This window comes from Schistocerca nitens, chromosome 1 (genome assembly GCF_023898315.1).
Source record: "Schistocerca nitens isolate TAMUIC-IGC-003100 chromosome 1, iqSchNite1.1, whole genome shotgun sequence".
NCBI lineage: Eukaryota > Metazoa > Arthropoda > Insecta > Orthoptera > Acrididae > Schistocerca > Schistocerca nitens.
In genome coordinates, this window is record NC_064614.1 from 1,309,540,039 (window position 1) to 1,309,562,418 (window position 22,380).

Here is a 22,380-nt window from a genome sequence, read left to right on the forward strand (position 1 = left end):
AATGACAGGTGAGGTGAGTGGCGGCAACTTGAAATTAGCGGAGATTGAGGCCTGGTGGATAACGGGAAGAGAGAATATATTGAAGAGCAAGTTCCCATCTCCGGAGTTCAGATAGGTTGGTGTTAGTGGGAAGTATCCAGATAACCCGGACGGTGTAACACTGCGCCAAGATGTGCTGGCCGTGCACCAAGGCATGTTTAGCCACAGGGTGATCCTCATTACCAACAAACACTGTCTGCCTGTGGCCATCCATGCGAATGGACAGTTTGTTGCTGGTCATTCCCACATAGAATGCATCACAGTGTAGGCAGGTCAGTTGGTAGATCACGTGGGTGCTTTCACATGTGGCTCTGCCTTTGATCGTGTACACCTTCCGGGTTACAGGACTGGAGTAGGTGGTGGTGGGAGGGTGCATGGGACAGGTTTTACACCGGGGGCAGTTACAAGGGTAGGAGCCAGAGGATAGGGAAGGTGATTTGGGGATTTCATAGGGATGAACTAAGAGGTTACGAAGGTTAGGTGGACGGCGGAAAGACACTCTTGGTGGAGTGGGGAGGATTTCATGAAGGATGGATCTCATTTCAGGGCAGGATTTGAGGAAGTCGTATCCCTGCTGGAGAGCCACATTCAAAATCTGATCCAGTCCCGGAAAGTATCCTGTCACAAGTGGGGCACTTTTGTGGTTCTTCTGTGGGAGGTTCTGGGTTTGAGAGGATGAGGAAGTGGCTCTGGTTATTTGCTTCTGTACCAGGTCAGGAGGGTAGTTGCGGGATGCGAAAGCTGTTGTAAGGTTGAGTGTCTTTCCGCCGTCCACCTAACCTTCGTAACCTCTTAGTTCATCCCTATGAAATCCCCAAACCACCTTCCCTACCCTCTGGCTCCTACCCTTGTAACCGCCCCCGGTGTAAAACCTGTCCCATGCACCCTCCCACCACCACCTACTCCAGTCCTGTAACCCAGAAGGTGTACACGATCAAAGGCAGAGCCACGTGTGAAAGCACCCACGTGATCTACCAACTGACCTGCCTACACTGTGACGCATTCTATGTGGAAATGACCAGCAACAAACTGTCCATTCGCATGAATGGACACAGGCAGACAGTGTTTGTTGGTAATGAGGATCACCCTGTGGCTAAACATGCCTTGGTGCATGGCGAGCACATCTTGGCACAGTGTTACAACGTCCGGGTTATCTGGATACTTCCCACTAACACCAACCTATCCGAACTCCGGAGATGGGAACTTGCTCTTCAATATATCCTCTCTTCCCGTTATCCACCAGGCCTCAATCTCCGCTAATTTCAAGTTGCCGCCACTCATACTTCACCTGTCATTCAACAACATATTTGCCTCTGCACTTCTGCCTCGACTGACATCTCTGCCCAAACTCTTTGTCTTTAAATATGCCTGCTTGTGTCTGTATATGTATGGATGGATATGTGTGTGTGTGCGAGTGTATACCCGTCCTTTTTTCCCCCTAAGGTAAGTCTTTCCGCTCCCGGGATTGGAATGACTCCTTACCCTCTCCCTTAAAACCCACATCCTTTCGTCCTTCCCTCTCCTTTCCTCTTTCCTGATGAGGCAACAGTTTGTTGCAAAAGCTTGAATTTTGTGTGTGTGTTTGTGTTTGTTTGTGTGTCTATCGACCTGCCAGCGCTTTCGTTCGGTAAGTCACATCATCTTTGTTTTTAGATATATTTTTCCCACGTGGAATGTTTCCTCCTATATATATACATACACTCCTGGAAATTGAAATAAGAACACCGTGAATTCATTGTCCCAGGAAGGGGAAACTTTATTGACACATTCCTGGGGTCAGATACATCACATGATCACACTGACAGAACTACAGGCACATAGACACAGGCAACAGAGCATGCACAATGTCGGCACTAGTACAGTGTATATCCACCTTTCGCAGCAATGCAGGCTGCTATTCTCCCATGGAGACGATCGTAGAGATGCTGGATGTAGTCCTGTGGAACGGCTTGCCATGCCATTTCCACCTGGCGCCTCAGTTGGACCAGCGTTCGTGCTGGACGTGCAGACCGCGTGAGACGACGCTTCATCCAGTCCCAAACATGCTCAATGGGGGACAGATCCGGAGATCTTGCTGGCCAGGGTAGTTGACTTACACCTTCTAGAGCACGTTGGGTGGCACGGGATACATGCGGACGTGCATTGTCCTGTTGGAACAGCAAGTTCCCTTGCCGGTCTAGGAATGGTAGAACGATGGGTTCGATGACGGTTTGGATGTACCGTGCACTATTCAGTGTCCCCTCGACGATCACCAGTGGTGTACGGCCAGTGTAGGAGATCGCTCCCCACACCATGATGCCAGGTGTTGGCCCTGTGTACCTCGGTCGTATGCATTCCTGATTGTGGCGCTCACCTGCACGGTGCCAAACACGCATACGACCATCATTGGCACCAAGGCAGAAGCGACTCTCATCGCTGAAGACGACACGTCTCCATTCGTCCCTCCATTCACGCCTGTCGCGACACCACTGGAGGCGGGCTGCACGATGTTGGGGCGTGAGCGGAAGACGGCCCAAAGGTGTGCGGGACTGTAGCCCAGCTTCATGGAGACGGTTGCGAATGGTCCTCGCCGATACCCCAGGAGCAACAGTGTCCCTAATTTGCTGGGAAGTGGCGGTGCGGTCCCCTACGGCACTGCGTAGGATCCTACGGTCTTGGCGTGCATCCGTGCGTCGCTGCGGTCCGGTCCCAGGTCGACGGGCACGTGCACCTTCCGCCGACCACTGGCGACAACATCGATGTACTGTGGAGACCTCACGCCCCACGTGTTGAGCAATTGGGCGGTACGTCCACCCGGCCTCCCGCATGCCCACTATACGCGCTCGCTCATAGTCCGTCAACTGCACATACGGTTCACGTCCACGCTGTCGCGGCATGCTACCAGTGTTAAAGACTGCGATGGAGCTCCGTATGCCACGGCAAACTAGCTGACACTGACGGCGGCGGTGCACAAATGCTGCGCAGCTAGCGCCATTCGACGGCCAACACCGCGGTTCCTGGTGTGTCCGCTGTGCCGTGCGTGTGATCATTGCTTGTACAGCCCTCTCGCAGTGTCCAGAGCAAGTATGGTGGGTCTGACACACCGGTGTCAATGTGTTCTTTTTTCCATTTCCAGGAGTGTGTATGTGTCTATATATATATATATATATATATATATATATATATATATATATATATATATATATATATATATATATATAATTGCAGAGCATACACCATGGCAAGAGCCTCTTTTTCGACCAGCGACAATCGCTGCTGGGCCAGAGTGAGAAATTTAGAGGTGAAAGCAACAGCTCATTCTGAGCTGTCGGCCTATCGGTACACTAGGTTTGTGCTGAGGCCATAGTGTGTGGCATCAATCACCAAAACTATGTGCTGGTCTGGAGAGAACATAGCTAAAAAAAAGGACCAAGAGTTGTTTGGATTTCAACATTTAAAAAGAACATTGACAATCTGGGTTCCAGCAAATAGGTACATTCTTATGTAGCACGGGATGCAACGGGTAAGCTAATCTGGTCAACCAGGCAGGAATTTATGGTAGTGAGGGCAAACACCATCCTGTGTGACCTCAAACCCCAAATAAAGAATAGAAGGCTGAGAAAACAGATTCCACAAGGCTATACCATAAACCTGTTGACAGTAAGACCGAAAACAAAGTGCACAAATTTTTCAAGTGATCAGCCACAGAGGAGTCTGTGACAACAATATCATCCAGATAATTAATGCAGCACAGGACAGGCATAGTCAATTTCTCTCACAATCATTGAAAACAGCATGGGTGCAAGACAAAACAAAAAGAAGGTGCAAATACTGACAGAGGCCAAAAGGGGTATTCAAAACAAGAACTCACTGAGACTCTTCATCCACAGGGACCTGCAGATATGCTTAAGATAAATCAGTTTTAGGAAAGTACTGGCCACCAGATATTTTCGCCAACACTGCCTTCTGATGTGGGAGCGGATACATATCCGTGATCGACTGCACATTGACAGCAGTACCAAAGACACCACAGAGGCAAAGATTACCTGACGGATTCCAATTTACAAGCAGCAGAGATAGCTATTCACTAGCCATAACAGGTTGCAGGAATACAAATGTCTCAAAAATGAGATCAACAGGAAGTGCAAAATGGCTAAGCAGGCATGGCTAGAGGACAATTGTAAGGATGTAGAGGCTTATCTCACTAGGGGTAAGATAGATACTGCCTGCAGGAAAATTAAAGAGACCTTTGGAGAAAAGAGAGCCACTTGTATGAATATCAAGAGCTCAGATGGAAACCCAGTTCTAAGCAAAGAAGGGAAAGCAGAAAGGTGGAAGGAGTATATAGAGGGTCTATACAAGGGTGATGTACTTGAGGACAATACTATGGAAATGGAAGAGGATGTAGATGTAGATGAAATGGGAGATATAATACTGCGTGAAAAGTTTGACAGAGCACTGAAAGACCTAAGTCGAAACAAGGCCCCGGGAGTAGACAACATTCCATTAGAACTAGTGACAGCCTTGGGAGAGCCAGTCCTGACAAAACTCTACCATCTGGTGCGCAAGATGTATGAAACAGGCGAAATACCCTCAGACTTCAAGAAGAATATAATAATTCCAATCCCAAAGAAAGCAGGTGTTGACAAATGTGAAAATTACCAAACTATCAGTTTAATAAGTCACGGCTGCAAAATACTAACACGGATTCTTTACAGACGAATGGAAAAACTAGCAGAAGCCGACCTCGGGGAAGATCAGTTTGGATTCTGTAGAAATGTTGGGACACGTGAGGCAATACTGAATCTATGACTTATCTTAAAAGCTAGAGTAAGGAAAGGCAAACCTACGTTTCTAGCATTTGTAGACTTAGAGAAAGCTTTTGACAATGTTGACTGGAATATGCTCTTTCAAATTCTGAAGGTGGCAGGAGTAAAATACAGGGAGCGAAAGGCTATTTACAATTTGTACAGAAACCAGATGGCAGTTATAAGAGTAGAGGGGCATGAAAGGGAAGCAGTGGTTGGGAAGGAAGTGAGACAAGGTTGTAGTCTCTCCCCGATGTTATTCAATCTGTATATTGAGCAAGCAGTAAAGGAAACTGTGGTGTCACCGCCAGACACCACACTTGCTAGGTGCTAGCCTTTAAATCGGCCGCAGTCCGTTAGTATACGTCGGACCCGCGTGTCGCCACTGTCAGTGATTGCAGACCGAGCGCCGCCACACGGCAGGTCTAGAGAGACTTCCTAACACTCGCCCCAGTTGTACAGCCGACTTTGCTAGGAAGGGTTCACTGACAAATATGCTCTCATTTGCCGAGACGATAGTTAGCATAGCCTTCAGCTACGTCATTTGCTACAACCTAGCAAGGTGCCATTACCAGTTTATATTGAGATTGTAATTAATGTATCATGAAGAGCGATGTTCTCCAATTATGGATTAAAGTTAAGTATTCCAAGAGTTCCGTACTTTATTTATTAGACTCAACTGCTTTAATTGTTCCAGACCTCACGCCAGCCTGCGTGAGCTTAAACGCGTGCATTTCGGCCTCCTCTAGCAACACGGTGTTGGCTCTTCTGCCAACACATCAGAAAGAAAAGAAAAATTCGGAGTAGGTATTAAAATCCATGGAGAAGAAATAATAACTTGGAGGTTCGCCGATGACATTGTAATTCTGTCAGAGACAGCTAAGGACTTGGAAAAGCAATTGAATGGAATGGATAGTGTCTTGAAAGGAGGGTATAAGATGAACATCAACAAAAGAAAACAAGGATAATGGAATATAGTCGAATCAAGTCGGGTGATGCTGAGGGAATTAGATTATGAAATGAGACACTTAAAGTAGTAAAGGAATTTTGCTATTTGGGGAGCAAAATAACTGATGATGGTCGAAGTAGAGAGGATATAAAATGTAGACGGGCAATGGCAAGGAAAACGTTTCTGAAGAAGAGAAATTTGTTAACATCGGGTATAGATTTAAGTGTCAGGAAGTCGTTTCTGAAAGTATTTGTATGGAGTGTGGCTGTGCATGGAAGTGAAACATGGACGATAAATAGTTTGGACAAGAAGAGAATAGAAGATTCGAAATGTGGTGCTACAGAAGAATGCTGAAGATTAGATGGGTAGATCACATAACTAAATACGAAGTATTGAATAGGATTGGGGAGAAGAGAAGTTTGTGGCACAACTTGACTAGAAGAAGGGATCGGTTGGTAGGACATGTTCTGAGGCATCAAGGGATCACCAATTTAGTATTGGAGAGCAGCGTGGAGGGTAAAAATCGTAGAGGGAGACCAAGAGATGAATACAGTAAGCAGTTTCAGAAGGATGTAGGTTGCAGTAGGTACTGGGAGATGAAGAAGCTTGCACAGGATAGAGTAGCATGGAGAGCTGCATCAAACCAGTCTCTGGACTGAAGACCACAACAACAACAACAACAACAACAGGTTGCACTGTCCCTAGAAATCGATGTCTGTCCAATTCTGCTTTCATCTGATCTTTCAGGGCAACAGGAATAAGACGCACATGACAAAACGAGGCTGAGAAGGAGATTTGAAACAAATATGACCAGAAAAATTGAAGCACACCCTGTACCTTCCTAAAACAAGTCTAAAAACTCCTCACACAGTTTCCAATTAAGAATAAGTACCTGATCGGATAAGAGGTGAATTAAGTCGGTGATAGAAAATCCAAATGCCTGAAATGTGTCCGTCCTGTACAAATTCTCAACACTGGTATCAGCAACCATCAAACATGTAATGGAACAAACCACTGACTTGCAAGAGGCAGATGTTGTAAATTATCCCAGCAACACAATGTTTTGTTTGTCACAAACGATTAGCTTCCGTGTGACCAGTGTCAACGGCAGCGAACCTAAACTCACGTAGGTTTGAGAATTCACTAAAGTCACTGCAGCACCTGTGCCAACTTGTAGCCAGAGCACTTGGCGAAAAATGGTTAACTCGATAAACAGCTCGGGAGAAGTCACGAGCACTGGAGTCAGACAGTTTACATCCGTGTCCGTGTCCTGAGCAGCCTTCGGTGAATGACACACGGAGCTGGTGTGGCCTTTCTTCTGGCAAGCATTACAAGTACCCCAGTGCTTAGGACTTGCCAAATGATTGTGCTGGACAAAACAGAAAGGGCAAAATGAAAACGGGGAATGCCGACCCAAGTACTGTAAACAATCGTGGCTGCTCAAGCCAGCCTCGGCCTGGGCCCGCGTGTTTGCCGTTCCCACTGCCACTTCCTCGTGTGAGCTATCTGTCACCCTAGTGGTCACATCTTGGGACACTATTGCCACATCAACCCACACTTTAATTCGATCACCCGGTGCCCGAGTAACTTCAAAAGACTGTGCTGTTTGGGAAACTTCTGCCAACGAGGGGGAGGGAGGGGGGGTTGTTTCACAGAGTAAAGCCTTCTGACACTGTCTTGTCTGGAGCTAAACAGATAATTGCTTCATTCACCATAGAGTCTGCATAATACTCATTAGAGGTATAATGATGAATTGACACTTATCACTAAGGCTGTGAAGTTTGGCTATCAAACCAAAAAACGCTGTCTGGGTCTTTTTTCATAAGGTTTCTAATCCTTGGCTAAATCGTTGTATGAAGGGTAAGGGGTGGATTGACTGGTGTAATGATATGGTATGGTAATGGAAGCCGACAACAGGGACACTGCCAAAGTAAGCTGTTCAGTCAGGGCTGGTAGCACAGTGTCCATAATGACTACACCTGATGAAACTGCAGTTAAGGACTGCACACATGGAAACCATTCCAAACTCATCACCAATAGTGTAATAACCAAGTAAGACATGAAATCGATTCAAGTAAGACAAATATGGCTTTATTCATAAACCTCTGAACAATAATGGAAATAAACCTCTTATGACTCTACACATAACAAGACAAAAGAATCATACAGAAGGTACAACATAAGCAATGTACAGAATAACTGATGTGAGTAGTACAAACTAAAAGAACATAGTGGAACAGAGTCTGGATCTGCACATATATAGATACTAGTCACTGGCAGATGGCACGGTGGAGACTGTCCCATGTGGTGCACACTTCTTACAGAGGGCCGCTATTGGTCAGCCCATGCTGACACAGTTGGAAGCTGATTTTAACCCCTTCAGCCCAGAGTTATTTAAAAAATAGAAAAAAGAAAAAATGGGAAAAAATAGATAAAATAGAAAAAAGTAAAGCAATTTTTCATGTCTATGTGGAACTATTTGTAATATATTTGGACAAAACTGAAATTTTTCATACTTGGTTTTACAAATAATAGTGTTCTATAAATTGGGCATCACATCTTGTAGGTAGTTAAGTCATAAGTTTACAATATTATTTATTGCAAAAACAAAATGTTTCCAAATGTGGAATTTTTACAAAATACAGGAATGTATACATAATATTAATAATTATAACTTCTGGTATTATGATTTACAGAACAATTAATAAGTTGAACAGTTACAGAAAACAATATTTTAGCATTCATTTTGTATGAAAAGCCATGAATCATTTTGCACCTTTTTTTAGGCAAAGGTAAACATCACATTTTGAACAAATTATTTTTGATTTCCATTGATGTAGGGTGTTTTTCCATCTGCCTCAATCATTGCATTGATCTACCATTGACAGATGGTTAATACCACCATATTGTACATTTGATGAAGGTCAGCTCTCTGCTCTGGATCTCTTCTGTTTTTCACCTTCTTCACTGCTAGACATACATCTTTTTCTCTTTGTGTTTGTCCCTGCCCTCACAAGACTTTCAGCTACACCCATTCAAAAATGCTGTAAGTCAAGGAATTTGTTATAGTTTTTTCTTTCTTTGATTGAACAGTGTTTTTGATATTCTAACTAGCTGCTGACTAAAGCAAAATCAATAACATGCATCAGCATCCTTAGAGTCCATTCTTTAGATCTAACCGAGATTCTGTACAGTTCAGTCTGCTGATCAAACAAGTCTACTCCACCCATTGCTTGGTTGTACAGCTTAACAATTTTGGGGCGCCTGATTTTTACGTATGATCTCGCTTTATCCCATCACTCAACAGTGTCTTCTTTATCTATCCCGAAAAAATCTGAACTCAACAAAATAGTTCTATTACCAAGCCACTTTGTCAGACTACATTATTGGCTCTGCTGACAAACTGGTCAGAAAATCTTCTCCCCTTCTTTCTGACATCACTGTCATTTATTAAGAAGATAATAAGGACCATGGAAAACAAAAACTCAACTGGTATTGATGGTATTTTCATCAAAGTGTTGAAACACACACACATTTTCATTTGTGAAATCCTGTGCCACATCTTTAATGAATCACTGAGACTAGGAATTGTCCCTGATAAACTTAAAATATGCAGTTGTGAAACCATTGTACAAGATGGGTGACAGAACCAAAGTAACCAATTATCATCCTATTTCACTCTTAACTTGTTTCTCCAAGATTCTCGAGAAACTTGTACACAGAAGGATTCTTGAACATCTTAGTAAATACAATATTCTCAATAAAAGTCTTTCGGTTTCCAGAAAAACATCTCAACAGAAGATGCAATATATTCTTTCACCAATGCAATTCTTGAACCAATCAATAATAAAATGTCTCCAACTAGAACTTTTTGTGACCTTTCTAAGGTGTTCAATTGTGTGAACCATGAGATTTTTCTGAGAAAGGCAGAATTTTATGGGTTAACTGGAGAAGCAGGGATGTGGCTTGCCTCCTATTTAAAGGACCAGAAACAGAATGTCATGGTAAATGCCACTAATGGGGAACCAGTGTCCTCTTCTTGGGGCACAATAAACTGTGGAGTTCCACAGGGCTCTATTCTGGGTCCTCTACTTTCCCTTACTTTCATAAATGACCTTCCAATGAGTACAAGGGCTAAGGTAAAATTTACTTTGTTTGCCGATGACATGACGATTATGGTAGACAACTCAACAAATACTAATCTTCAGATCACTGTAAATGCAATTTTTCAGGAGACCTTTAATTGGTTTACCTCTAATCCAAAAAAACTCAATTGATTCAATTCCATACGAGCCAAAATATCGAAGGTGAGATTAACGTTAAATACAATGATGGGAATTTAGCAAGAGTGGAGTCAACAAAGTTCCTGGGTCTAATTGTTAACAGCAATCTAAACTGATCCTTACACACTCCTTACCTATATATAAAAAAAAACTAAGATCAGCAATTTATGCTATTCATGTGATTGCTTCCTTCAGTGACTTAAATACTTTGAAAGCTGCCTATTTTGGTTATTTTCATGCCCTGATGGCCCATGGAATTATATTCTGGGGAAACCAGCCAAAGGCAAACAAAATCCTCATAGTCCAGAAAAAGAGTCATTAGAATTCTGTGTGGTGTCAATTACAGACATCCCTGCAGAAAACTCTTCCAAGAGCTGAGAATACTCACAACAGTATCTCAGTACATTTTCTCTCCCATGTGTTTCCTGTGTAAAAACGATTCCCTTTTTGAAATGAACAGCATGTATCATAACTATGACACTAGGGTAAAAAATTATCTACATCTTGAACAAAAGAATTAAGTATGGTACAAAAAGGAGTAAACTACTCTTGCATAAAAATATTTAATGCTCTCCCTCAGGCAATAAAAATGTGTTACTGACCCACCTACTTTTAAAGATCAACTTAAACAATATCTTCTAAGTAAAACCATTTACTCACTGGACACGTTTATGTATGAGAATATGTGAATTGACTTTGATCTATTGCAAGTCGGTTCAATGTAATTTGCAACTTTTTACAAAAAAAAAAAAAAAAAAAAAAAAAAATTCTTGTAAACATTTGTTTCTATGTAATATATTATTCATTGTACAATCTATTATTATAAACAAATGTCTCAAATCTATGTAAATGACACATTCTACACCCTTGCAATTTATCACTAATGGGTCTACACACCATGAATGAAATAAATAAATAAAATAAATAAATATCAAAGTAGGAGAAGAAAAACCTGTTTGCATGAACTGTTCCACCAGGAAAAAGTTTTCTTTGTTTTAATACTTGAAGATGCCGATAAGATGAGAAGTAATGGTCATAATGTAGCTTGTATCCCATCACTTTTTGTTGTCACACAAATGGAGAAAGACAAATACACCTAAACCAAATATTTTCTTGTTTTTTTCTTTCACCAAGCTCAGTAGTACTACCCTGATAAATTAGGAAATCATAAGCAACACCAGTTCTACCAGCCGAAACAAATATTTTAACTCCCAAGGACATGGTTTGCCTTTCACATACTGCTTGATTGAAAACTGACCTTCGAATGAAACCACCTGTTATTCAAGGGAAAATTCTAATCATCATCTTCCGATGGCATTGTACAAAAAACAAACTTCATACAATTTGTCAGTTGAGGCTGCAGGGCGTTCTAAATTTTTGACAATATGCAGAGCATTACACGACGGGAAAAACCTATCTCTAGTAACAGTATCTAAGAATAAATCTTTTGCAATTAACTTGTCCCAATACTTTCTCACTCAATGAAATTTTACGTTTCCTATCATTATATGTAGACCAATGAGTGCTTTTATTTCATCTGGGTTAGTTGTTTTGAAATTCGTATTACAAGGCTCTAACGCATATATATTTTTGTTTCTCGACAACATTTCCCATTCTTGTTCAGTTATGTATTTTGTAAAGTAACTGATGGGATCTAATTGAATTTCATGACCAATAAAGCACCGACTCTCAAAGTGAATAGAAGGAGATGGCCAAGGGTAATGTCTATACTTTATTTCTTCTTTCCTAGTGAGATAGTCATACTGTGGTTCACTATAACGTATAGGCTCTGTATGTACAGGTAGCTCATTTGGCTCTTCATCACCTTCAAGATCCTTATTTTGAAATGAAACTATCTGCAGGGTATCTTCCATGAATTCCATTTGTGTCATCAAGACATCATCTTTTGCTGATATTTCTCCATATCCTATCTTTGGCACTTGGCAAACAGCAGCTGGAATGTTTTCACAATTATCTTCATCATGTGACATATTGATACCAATATCAGAAACATCTCCTTCTGCTAAGAAGTCCAGGATCTCCTTGATGTGATCTGGATTTGTTGCATCATAGAGCTTTCTGTGATCTATAAACAAAGCCAAATTTTAGCGAACAACCGTGTGTGATACAGATGAAAATGTCATAAAATATAATTCTTATACTGGAAAGTGTCTCTAAAATAATTCATTAGCTAATATTTTATGCTATGAAGCAAAAGAGAAACAACACATTACTTGAAAGAACATTATAAGGGTGTCATTGGTTGAAAACAGCCATTACATCAAAGGTGGCAAATCATCCAGAGATTTTAGGAAATGACACCAATCGTCATGTAAATACTTGAAATTTTGGATAGTGAAGTTTACCTAGATATATTCACATTTCCAAAATGTAAATGGTGCAGGTCAGTTACATTTTCGCTTGTGATAAGTACTGATTCAGGAATTCAGGCTTTCATCGACGAGCTCCTTTATAATTTAAAAATGCATCAATTCCTACAGTTTTTGCAGTGGAAGTTTGAATTTTTTTAGTTAAAGAGGAAGGTTTATACTTTTATAGTCCTGCTTCTTGTAGTGAATATCCATCATCTACACCTCAGAAAAAAAAGTAAGTAATTTCTTTTAAACAAAATCCATGCACGGACTTTATCATTTTTTTAAGGTATTGCCCCCTCATAGATACTTTTGAAAATTTTACAATATTATTATAAACATTCCATTATGTCACACAAAAGAATCAGTTTGTAGAAATAATGGGAAGTGTGAAAAACAACTTCATTGTAAAAGAAATATTGAAGTTGCTAATTCATGACTACCACATCACCACTAAATTGCTGAAGATGGCTACACTGAATTTCCCTAGGAACAAATCATATCTGAGAAAACTGTTTGATGTATTGCATCATCCAGTTCCTTTGTTTTGAGTCTCGTGTTCACTGAGCATGCAGTTCTGAGCTCTTGTACAGAGTTTTACCCAGAGTCAATTATTGGTTAAAAATTCAATTGTTGCAGCTTTTAACTAGTCATTCCAAAACAAAAATAAGTTCCCTAATGTTACAATAATAATGTGAAATACTTTTGTAATGAAACAATGGGATAGAATGATTTTCCACTATCTAATTACTTGCTCTGCTCCGCCCCCCCTCCCCCCACATTAGTGCCAGTAATTCTTTCGCTGTTGTATTGTAGTTAATTTCTGCCTGGTTCAGTTGATGGGACGCGTAACCAATTGGTCTTTCCTTTGACTCAGATCAGCCCCTACGGCAAAGTCGGATGCATCACGAGAGAATGAACGGTTTTTCAAAATCAGGATAGATCGACAAGGGGAACTGGTTAGAACATCTCTGAAATGCTGCACAGCAGATTCGTGCTCAGTGGTCCATTGATAGGGTACATTTTTTTCAACAGGTGGGTAAGGGGTTTAGCTATTATGGCATAGTCCTTTAGAAAACACCTATAATAATTGCCGAGTAGAAGAAAGCTTTGCAATTCTTTTACATTCTTAGGGGAAGGGAAGATTCTAACTGCTTCAATTAGACGGGGGTCGGGTTTTACTCGATCGGCACTAATAATGTGCCCAAGGTACTGCACTTGACTCTCAGCAAAGAAACATTTTTCTATTTTTAAGCTTAAATTAGCACTTCTTAGTCTAGACAAAACATTTCTTAACTGGGTAACATGCTCATCTAAGGTCCTGGAAAAACAATGATATCATCTAGATAGACTAGGCACATTGTGGGTTTCAATCCTCTAAGTAATAGGTCGGCAAGCGGTTGGCACGGTGCGCAACCCGAATGGCATTCTCAGAAATTCATATAGACTGGAGGGAACTACAAATGCTGTTTTTGGCCTGTCCTGTGGTGCAATCGGTATCTGGTGGTACCCACTCTTCTTGTAAAGGGTAGTGAAATATTTACAATTTCCTAACCTGTCTAGTGTCTCACCAATACAGGGGAGAGGGTAAATATCTGGAATGGTTACCTTATTTACTGCCCTCATATCGACGCAAAGATGGTGGGTCTTCTCCCCACTGATTGACTTCTTGGGGACCACAACGATTGGGGATGACAGAGGATTTTATTATCCCTGCTTCTAGCTCTTGTCGGATAGTTTCTTCCACAATGGGCTGGAGGTGGTACGGAATTCTATACGGTTTCTGTGCAATGGGCCTTGCATCTCCGGTGGGAATTTCATAGTAAACAAGGTCAGTAGCCAGCAGATAACGCCTTTCTCGAATAACCGGGAATGTTCTTCAAAGACGGAGTACAACTTATTTTGGTCAGCCACAGGCAGATGAGCTAACTTATCCTTAAATTTATCTCTGAGCACGGGAGCGATATGACATATGTTACGTCCTGGGAGCCGGTGTTTTTGGTTAGATTTTGGCTTCTCTTGTACAGGGTAGACTTTTTCAGTCTCATGGCCACTAGCTACAGTGGTGCCACTAGGAATCTCTACCTCCTTCGTGCCAAAATTGTCCAGAAAGGAACGTAAAATTTCTGCCCCTGCATTTCTGCTGTTGTTAAACCGCGTTTAACGTGCACTTGTAACCTGTCGAGGACATCGTTTTGACGCAGAGGATCCACCAATACGGTTATTCTCAGCAGTTTGCAGGATTTGACCCCGAGCCGGAGAATGCACTCTGTGCCACCACTGATTCTAACAGAGGTAGTTGTATGTAAGTTGTATGTAACGCCCACGTTTGCACAGAAGGAACCTGTGGAAGCGGCCACATTTCACAAATTCCTTGCGACGGATTGACGTGGGAGCAGCCGAAGCACTGGGTTTCCTCACCGAGACGGACGGTTTACGTTCTGTAATCGACTACACTCTGGTAGCGGTTAAGGAAATCTCACCCCAGTATGACATCGAAATCTCACCTTCGTTTACGAATTACGTCCGTGTCAAAAGGGTAGCAGCTGGCTCCGATTGTCAACTTAACTTGACGATACCCAGCGGGTACGATTATGTCGTCACTCAGACCATTAATGTGGTGACGGGGTGGTCTTAACACATGTCTGTACCCGTGCCCTATGAGTAACTCACTCGTTTGTGCTGCTGTGTCAATAAGTACTCTTACCTTCTTTCCTCTAATTTTGCGCTGGAGGAGGATACTCGCCGCCTCATTTATCTAATTTATGACACCGTGGCAGACTGGATGTATAAATTTTAGAGGGGGCGCAGTCTGGTGGCGTGACTTGCCCCTCGACTGTTTCCCAGCTGTCTTTGGGGTCAGGTTTGATTGTTAGTGAATTGTTCCTTCTGCTGGTTATACGAGGGGCCCCCGTTCCTGAGTTCTGCAGGCAGTTTTTACTCGTGTGCCCTATGATTCCACACTGAGACCAATAAGTTGCATGGCACTGTCTGGCAACATGACCTGCCTTTCAGCAGCATTGGCATGTCTGCTCATATTTGAAAATTGGACGCGGCTGTTCATCTGGGTGGGCTGAACTAGTAACAAAATGCGCTACCTCCTCTCGCATCATTGCAAGTCGTGTGGCATCATACAATTAGGCGGGTGATGCTATTTTGATCTCCCCTCCCACATACGGGTTGATTCCATGTATAAATATGTCAATCAAGCAGGCTTCTGCTTGCTCGATTAACACTTTCTTATATGCAGGATCGGAACCCAGCGTGTAAGTACAGCAAGCCACAGCACAGATTCGGTCAGCAAATGCTTCTACGTCCTCTCCTTGCTTCTGGCGGAGGGTGGATAACTTATCCCTGTAATAGCGGGCGTCACGTCTGTCTGAATACCTTTCTTTCAACCCAGCTTCCAACGTGGCAAAAGAGGTAGTGTCCCTAAGAGTGTGCACTGATTCAATATAGGTACAGGCATCACCTGACAATTTAAGGTGAAGTACATTCACCAGGAAATTGTGTGGCCAAGTGCAAGCGCAGCCTACATCTCTGACAGTCTGCAAAAAGGAGTTTATCTGTTCATTGGGTTTCCTGGAAAATGTCTGGATAAAGTTAACTGCAGGGAAACTGTTAGCCAAGATGGCAATGTGCGGCTGGGGTATTATGCTACTGGAGGTGCTTGCAGCTGTCATTTGTGGCGTAGCAGGGTGTGTTTCTGGCACACTTAAACTGGCAGACTGGGTTTGAGCCAATTTTTGGCATTGTTCCTTTAATTCTATCTTCCGTAATAGTAATTTGTCAATTTCTGCTTGGAGGGCAGCTACTGGGTCTGCTTTTCCCGTAGGTTGGGAGTTATCTTCGCCAGTGGTGGTACTAGGGGTTTGAGGCACGGTTACAATGTTAGAGCACCTAGTGCTCGCTGAAGACTTTTACAATCGGAGCACGGAAAGAAAAGAAAGGGCCTATATTGGACAGGACGATGGCTTAGCTGACAGCACGGACGTGGCGGTGTAGGAAAATGAAGCGACGAACTTACAGAAGCTGCGGCAGTGGTGTGTCGGGCGAAGGCGGCTGGGGACGGCGGCAGTGTCAACAGCTGGGTGCCTCGTCTCAGCTAGCCGGCTGGAACATGTGTCCGTACCACGGTGTGGCACAGAAGGTGGCTGCCTGCAGCATAGTGGGGCGCCTGTGGAGGCACCAACACGGCGACTGATGGTGACGTGCGGCGAGGCGCCCGTCCACGCGGCCTGGCATTTCCTGCGGCAGCTGCTTGGAAAAAGGTGCCGCTATGGCAGAAAGTGGCATGGCAGTAACACGAGTGCGTGCGCTTATCATCGCGCGGTGCATCTGGCACGTCAAGCGTGAAGTATTGGTGGCAGCTTCATTAGCTATGGCTAGTTAACTTCAAATGAGACGGGCCTAATGGTGAGCCATCCCACTTCTGACACCAGTTGTTAAAGTGTCAGGATTGGCCAGGAGGGGAAAGCAGTAGGCACCTGTTGATGTGAAGAATGAAACACTGTTTAAACTGTATGAAGTTTTAATGCCGTAAAGAAAGGCAGACCTGGAGAAGCTGCCGAGACTGAACTGGCAGCTGCCGAGACTGAATTGGCAGCTGCCCAAAAGAGCAGGTGAGGAGGGCGTCTGATAAGTTTGGAAGCTGCCAGCAGAAGAGAGCGAACGGTGTGTCCATTCCTGGGAGCTGGCCGTGGTTCCTCCCCCACTTGACTACCTCCGAGCCTCCCTATTGGTCGGTCAGATCGTAAGACGCTTAGTTCCGTTGCGTTACCTCCTCAGCAACATGTGAGTTTAGCTGCTGATGGTTCAACACGTGAGTTTCAGGATGGTTCTATCCGTTCTGGGCAATGTAACTGAGACACTGCAACTTACCACCAGGCAGAAGGCACTGACCAACATCAAGTGAAAAAATAAAAATCGAAGTTTTTACTAACAAATCCATTCAGTATCAGCCCTAACTGTACAATTTGTAGACACTATATCAACATTAGTAACAAACATGAAACTTTAAATTCTAAATGAAAGGTTGGTTGGTTGGTTTAAAGGTTGGAGAAGGGACCAAACTACGAGGTCATCAGTTGCTTGTTCCTAATAAAACAATGCCACAAGTGTGAGAATAAAACAGACGAAACATATAAACAAAACGGGAAGAAAGGAAAAGCCACAAGAACGAAAGGAAGGCAACGAACACTAAAAGAAACAAAAGAGGACAAGAAAACAACAGAGACACTAGAAACAGAAGACATTAAAACATGAAAGTAGATTACAGTGGCTGGCCAACCACAAGAATAAAAAGGGAAAACCAGCCACTCTGCAACACATTAAAACCTCCACCCTAAAAGCTCTAGGGTGGAGGACACAGAGGAGCAAAGGACACACGCTGAAACCCACATAGAAATGAAGGGGTCGGAGAGATATAGTCATAAGCCACATTGAACTAGTTTTGAGATACAGCGAGTTTAAAGTTCCACGGAGGTCTCAAAATGTTTAATACAAAATAGAAACCTAATTTCTACTGCAAACACTTGCTTAATACTTGCGAAGCCTGTTGTTAAATAGTCAACTCTTTGCGTGCTATACAATATTATTTTTAGAATGATTCTAATTAAGATGTAGTCAGCGGTGGCTTATGACTATATCTCCCAAAAAATTGTTTAAAACATAAAGTATGAATTTTAAGGGTTTATTTTAACCACTCTTACACAGCAAACAGAATATATAATTTTTACACATTAATATATACATATCAGGTACCTGAGATTTATAAATTACTTTTTCATTGATACAGTTACATCAAGGAAGTTCCTCTATCTCATCATTGTACACGTTATTTCAAGCACATGACCGAAAGAAATATTGATTTGCTGCAGGTATGTATGGCATAAGAGACAGTACATCATAAATTTTTTTCTGGTTAATTGGTAGTGGCTTTCTGTACTTTATTGGCAGCTGATATGGATTTGGTTCAACTAGCCTTCCTTTCTTTTTGACACGAATATCCACTGACATGAAAGCTCCTATGTCTGAATAAGAGTGCTTTACACTTAGCTTGAAGGGATCTTCAGACTCAAACATAAATTGAGTGGCTCCACGGAAATGGTGGGGACCTCCAGACGTGGATTCTGTACGTTTTGAGATCAATGTCTTCAGGGTTTCCAAACTTCTGAAGTCTTCTCTTTCCATTTTAGTTACAATGAAATGTTTTGGACTCGCAGATTTTATTACTTCTACCCATTCATCTTGAGTGTACACTATTGGACGTCTGTTTCTTGTACACCGTTCAATGCGACCAAAATCACGATCGCAAGGTAGCATGGTGTGACCTACCACAGGGAAGTAATGCTGGACAGAATCAAATCTTTTGGTAGCAACAAGGGACCTTTGCAAAGCAATAATAGTCCAATTGTTCGCCTCACCCTTGCAGTTGTCTGTGATTATGTGGAGATGTTTTGTCTGAGGATTAGTTATCTCCAAGTACTTCAATAAGCAGCTCCCAACCTCATCTGAACCCCGTCCTCCTCCTTTCTCGCTCCACAGAAACATAACCTTTATTTGATCCACAGTCGTGGATACCATAGTTGTATGTCCATATTTTCCTCTTGTAAAATGCTGGATTAACTGTTAGTTCAGGCGTGGGGAACGTTTGCTGCATGTCCATTGCTATCACATGATGCTCTTTTGAATTTTCTTTAGCCAGAGCAGTTAAAGACGCAATCATATTTTGTCCTCTGTCAGCCTTTATGAGATGCAGTTCATATTGTTGTTTCTTTTCTGTGCCTTCTTCTGCGCATAATTCTGGGTTATTTATTACAATTAGAAATCCATCAGATTTTGAACAGGTGTCACTTTTTGGTAGTTTGAAGCCAATGTTAAATTCAGATACGAAAATTTCTCCGAATTTACTTTCAGACACTGCAGGAACCTGCTTTTCCTTGCAGTATTCTGAGTATTTATCTCGAAATAAGGAAGCAATTGTGAGATCACCATCCAAATACACTGTATTCGGGTTCTGTTGCCTACTGTAACGACCGTTATATTTCGGTATGGCGTTGAGAAATTCTGTAACACTTCGTACAGCTTTGTGTTGAAATTTATGTGGGTAGTTTCCACGTTTTCCTGAAAGAAAAAAAAAAAGATGAGCTTATATCCTCTTCCTAATAGAAATATTTGTATAGTACTCAGTTTGAGTACATCCCTAACTTATAGCACAGAGTAACATACAAACCTCTTCCATCTTCTTTTGGCACTTCAAATCCCTGCTTCATTTGAAGTTGCAAATTCCTCACTCTTCGTGCCATGAACCCTTAGGAAAGCTTCCCTGCAGATCATGACTTCTATTCCGCATATCATCACATTATAAGAAAATGTAATATCCCTGGATGATATTTTCTTGGAAGTCTTTTTTGGATAGCTTTGAAAGAAATTATGACAAATATAACAAAATGGAATAAATATACAAAATATTAAACCTTGTGTATTTAAATAGTGAACAAACCTCCGCTTTTTCGGTTCCATTTTCATACAACTCATCAGCTAAGTATTCTGGGCATTAAAGTTATATATGTCCGAAAATGAATGAAAAATGTTTTCTTCCTCTCCAAGCAGTTTTGTGAAGCATTTATTTAAACAAGTACAGGGACTTCCTATAGTAGCAGCCTGAACAGTCTTGTTGGTTTTTAAAGACTTGTACTGCTGATCAGCATTTTGTCTACGTTTTGCTTTATTTTTCTTCCACTGATCAATATTTCGTTTTATTTTCCGTGAAGGCTTTGGTTTTTCGGGTGATTCTTCATTTATTCTACTTATTTGAAGCTATAATATGAAGAGCAAAATAGTCTAAGAATTTGCGTGAGATACAGTCATAAGCCACACAAAACATTAAATTTCGCTAAAATCACATTAATGAGAAAATATTTTTTATACATCTTTTGCGTTTGAAACTACATTATTGCACCATTAAGCAGTAATATAAATGTGCCCATCAAGTTTCATCATTAACACACAGGATGGCTGTCAAATGCGTTGGCAATGTTGAGAGAAACAAAGTCACAAGCCACAGGAAATTAATCAGCAGAAATAAACCGTTATATATACTTACCGAAACATCATCTGAGCTGGAACTGCTGGTCGATGGATTACAAGATTCATCACTGTCAGGATCCAAAGGGTAAAGCTCTTCACTTCCACTACTGTCTGTGTCAAATATGCGTTGAAGACCCGAAGACGCTTCAGACGTTACTGACCGACCTGCCATTTTGCCGTGGCTTGTGACTATGTATCTTCTGAAACTACCACCAGATGGCACAGCATAGAACTGCACTTCGTCATAGCTTGCCATCTGTTGCAGTAACACGGAACTTTTTCAACACATTGTGAACAAGACATTTTTAAGAATGCCCCAACATGAAAAACTCAATTTCCTGAAAGTTGTGGCTTATGACTATATCTCTCCGAGCCCTTCAAATATAAAACCCACTCTCACAGATAGAACGTAAAACTAAAGCTGCTGTGGAGGCATTGTCACCCAACACTGAAGGCAGGGTGCTGGGAAAGTTAAAAGTCTGCCGCACAGCGGCTAAAAGTGGGCAGTGCAGAAGAGGTGGACGACAGTCATTTGGGAGCAAAGGCGACACTGAGGTGGGTCCTCACGATGGAGTAGGTAACCACGCACTAGCAACGTATGGCCAATACGGAGCAGGCAGAGGACAACTGATTCCCTGCAAGAGGCCTGCAAGGAAGACTTCCACACATTCATAGTCTCCTTAATGATACGCAGTTTGCTGTGCGTGCTGTTACGCCATTCCATCTACCAAAGCCGGAAAATCCTGCGGTGTAAGACAGAACGCAGGTCAGCTTTGGATATGCCTATCTCCAGAAGTGGTTCCAGCGTCACCTGTTTAGCCACCCTGTCTGCAAGTTTGTTGCCAGGGATTTTGACGTGTCCTGGGGTCTACACAAGCACCATGGAACAGCGGGACTGTTCCAGTGCATAGATGGACTCCTGAATGGACGCTACCAGAGGGTGGCAAGGGTAGCTTGTAGGCTGCTCAATGAGTCAGTACATAGGAGAAATGACTCGCCAGGGCAAGAGTGGATGTACTCAAGAGCATGAGATATGACCGCCTGCTCTGCAGTGAAAACACTGCAGCCAACTGGCAAGGAGTGCTGCTCAATATGTCCTCCATGAACATATGAGAATACTACGTGACCATCAGCTTCAGAGCCCTGGAACACATCAAGAATTGAGAGGCAGTGACAGCGGAGAGCGGCGGGGTTAATGGAATCCTTAGGGCCATGTAAAAGGTCCAGATGAAGTTGCAGGCTGGTGTACACCATGGAGGCGTACGTGAACAGACTGCAAGTAGAGGTGGTAAAGGGAAGGACTCCAGTTTGGAAAGAAGGGACCGCATGCAAACCGCAATCATTAGCCCCAATCTGGGTCGCCGATGCGGGAGATGGACTGTCGCGGGCAGGAAAAGGAGATGGTAATTCGGATGCTCAGGGGAACTACGAATGTGTGCTGGGTAACTGGCGAGCAGTTGTGCACATCTGATCTGCAGTGGAGGGACACCAGTCTCCACCAGTACACTGGTCACTAGACTCGTCCTAAAAGTTCCTGTCGCTAATTGAACCCCACAGTGGTGCATAGGGTCGAGTAAATGCAATGCTAAAGGCACTGTTGAAACATAAACCACACTCCCACTCCCATAGTCGATTCGGAATTGGATAAGGGCTCTGTATATCTGCAGCAGCGTACAGCGATCTGCACCACAACTGGTGTTGCTCAGGCAACGGAGGGCATTGAGGTGCTGCCAGCACTTTTGCTTAAGCTGACGAAGATGAGGGAGCCAAGACAATCGAGCGTCGAAAACCAGTCCTAGGAATCGATATGTCTCCATTACAGTGAGTGGATCATCATTAAGGTGAAGTGCGGGTTCTGG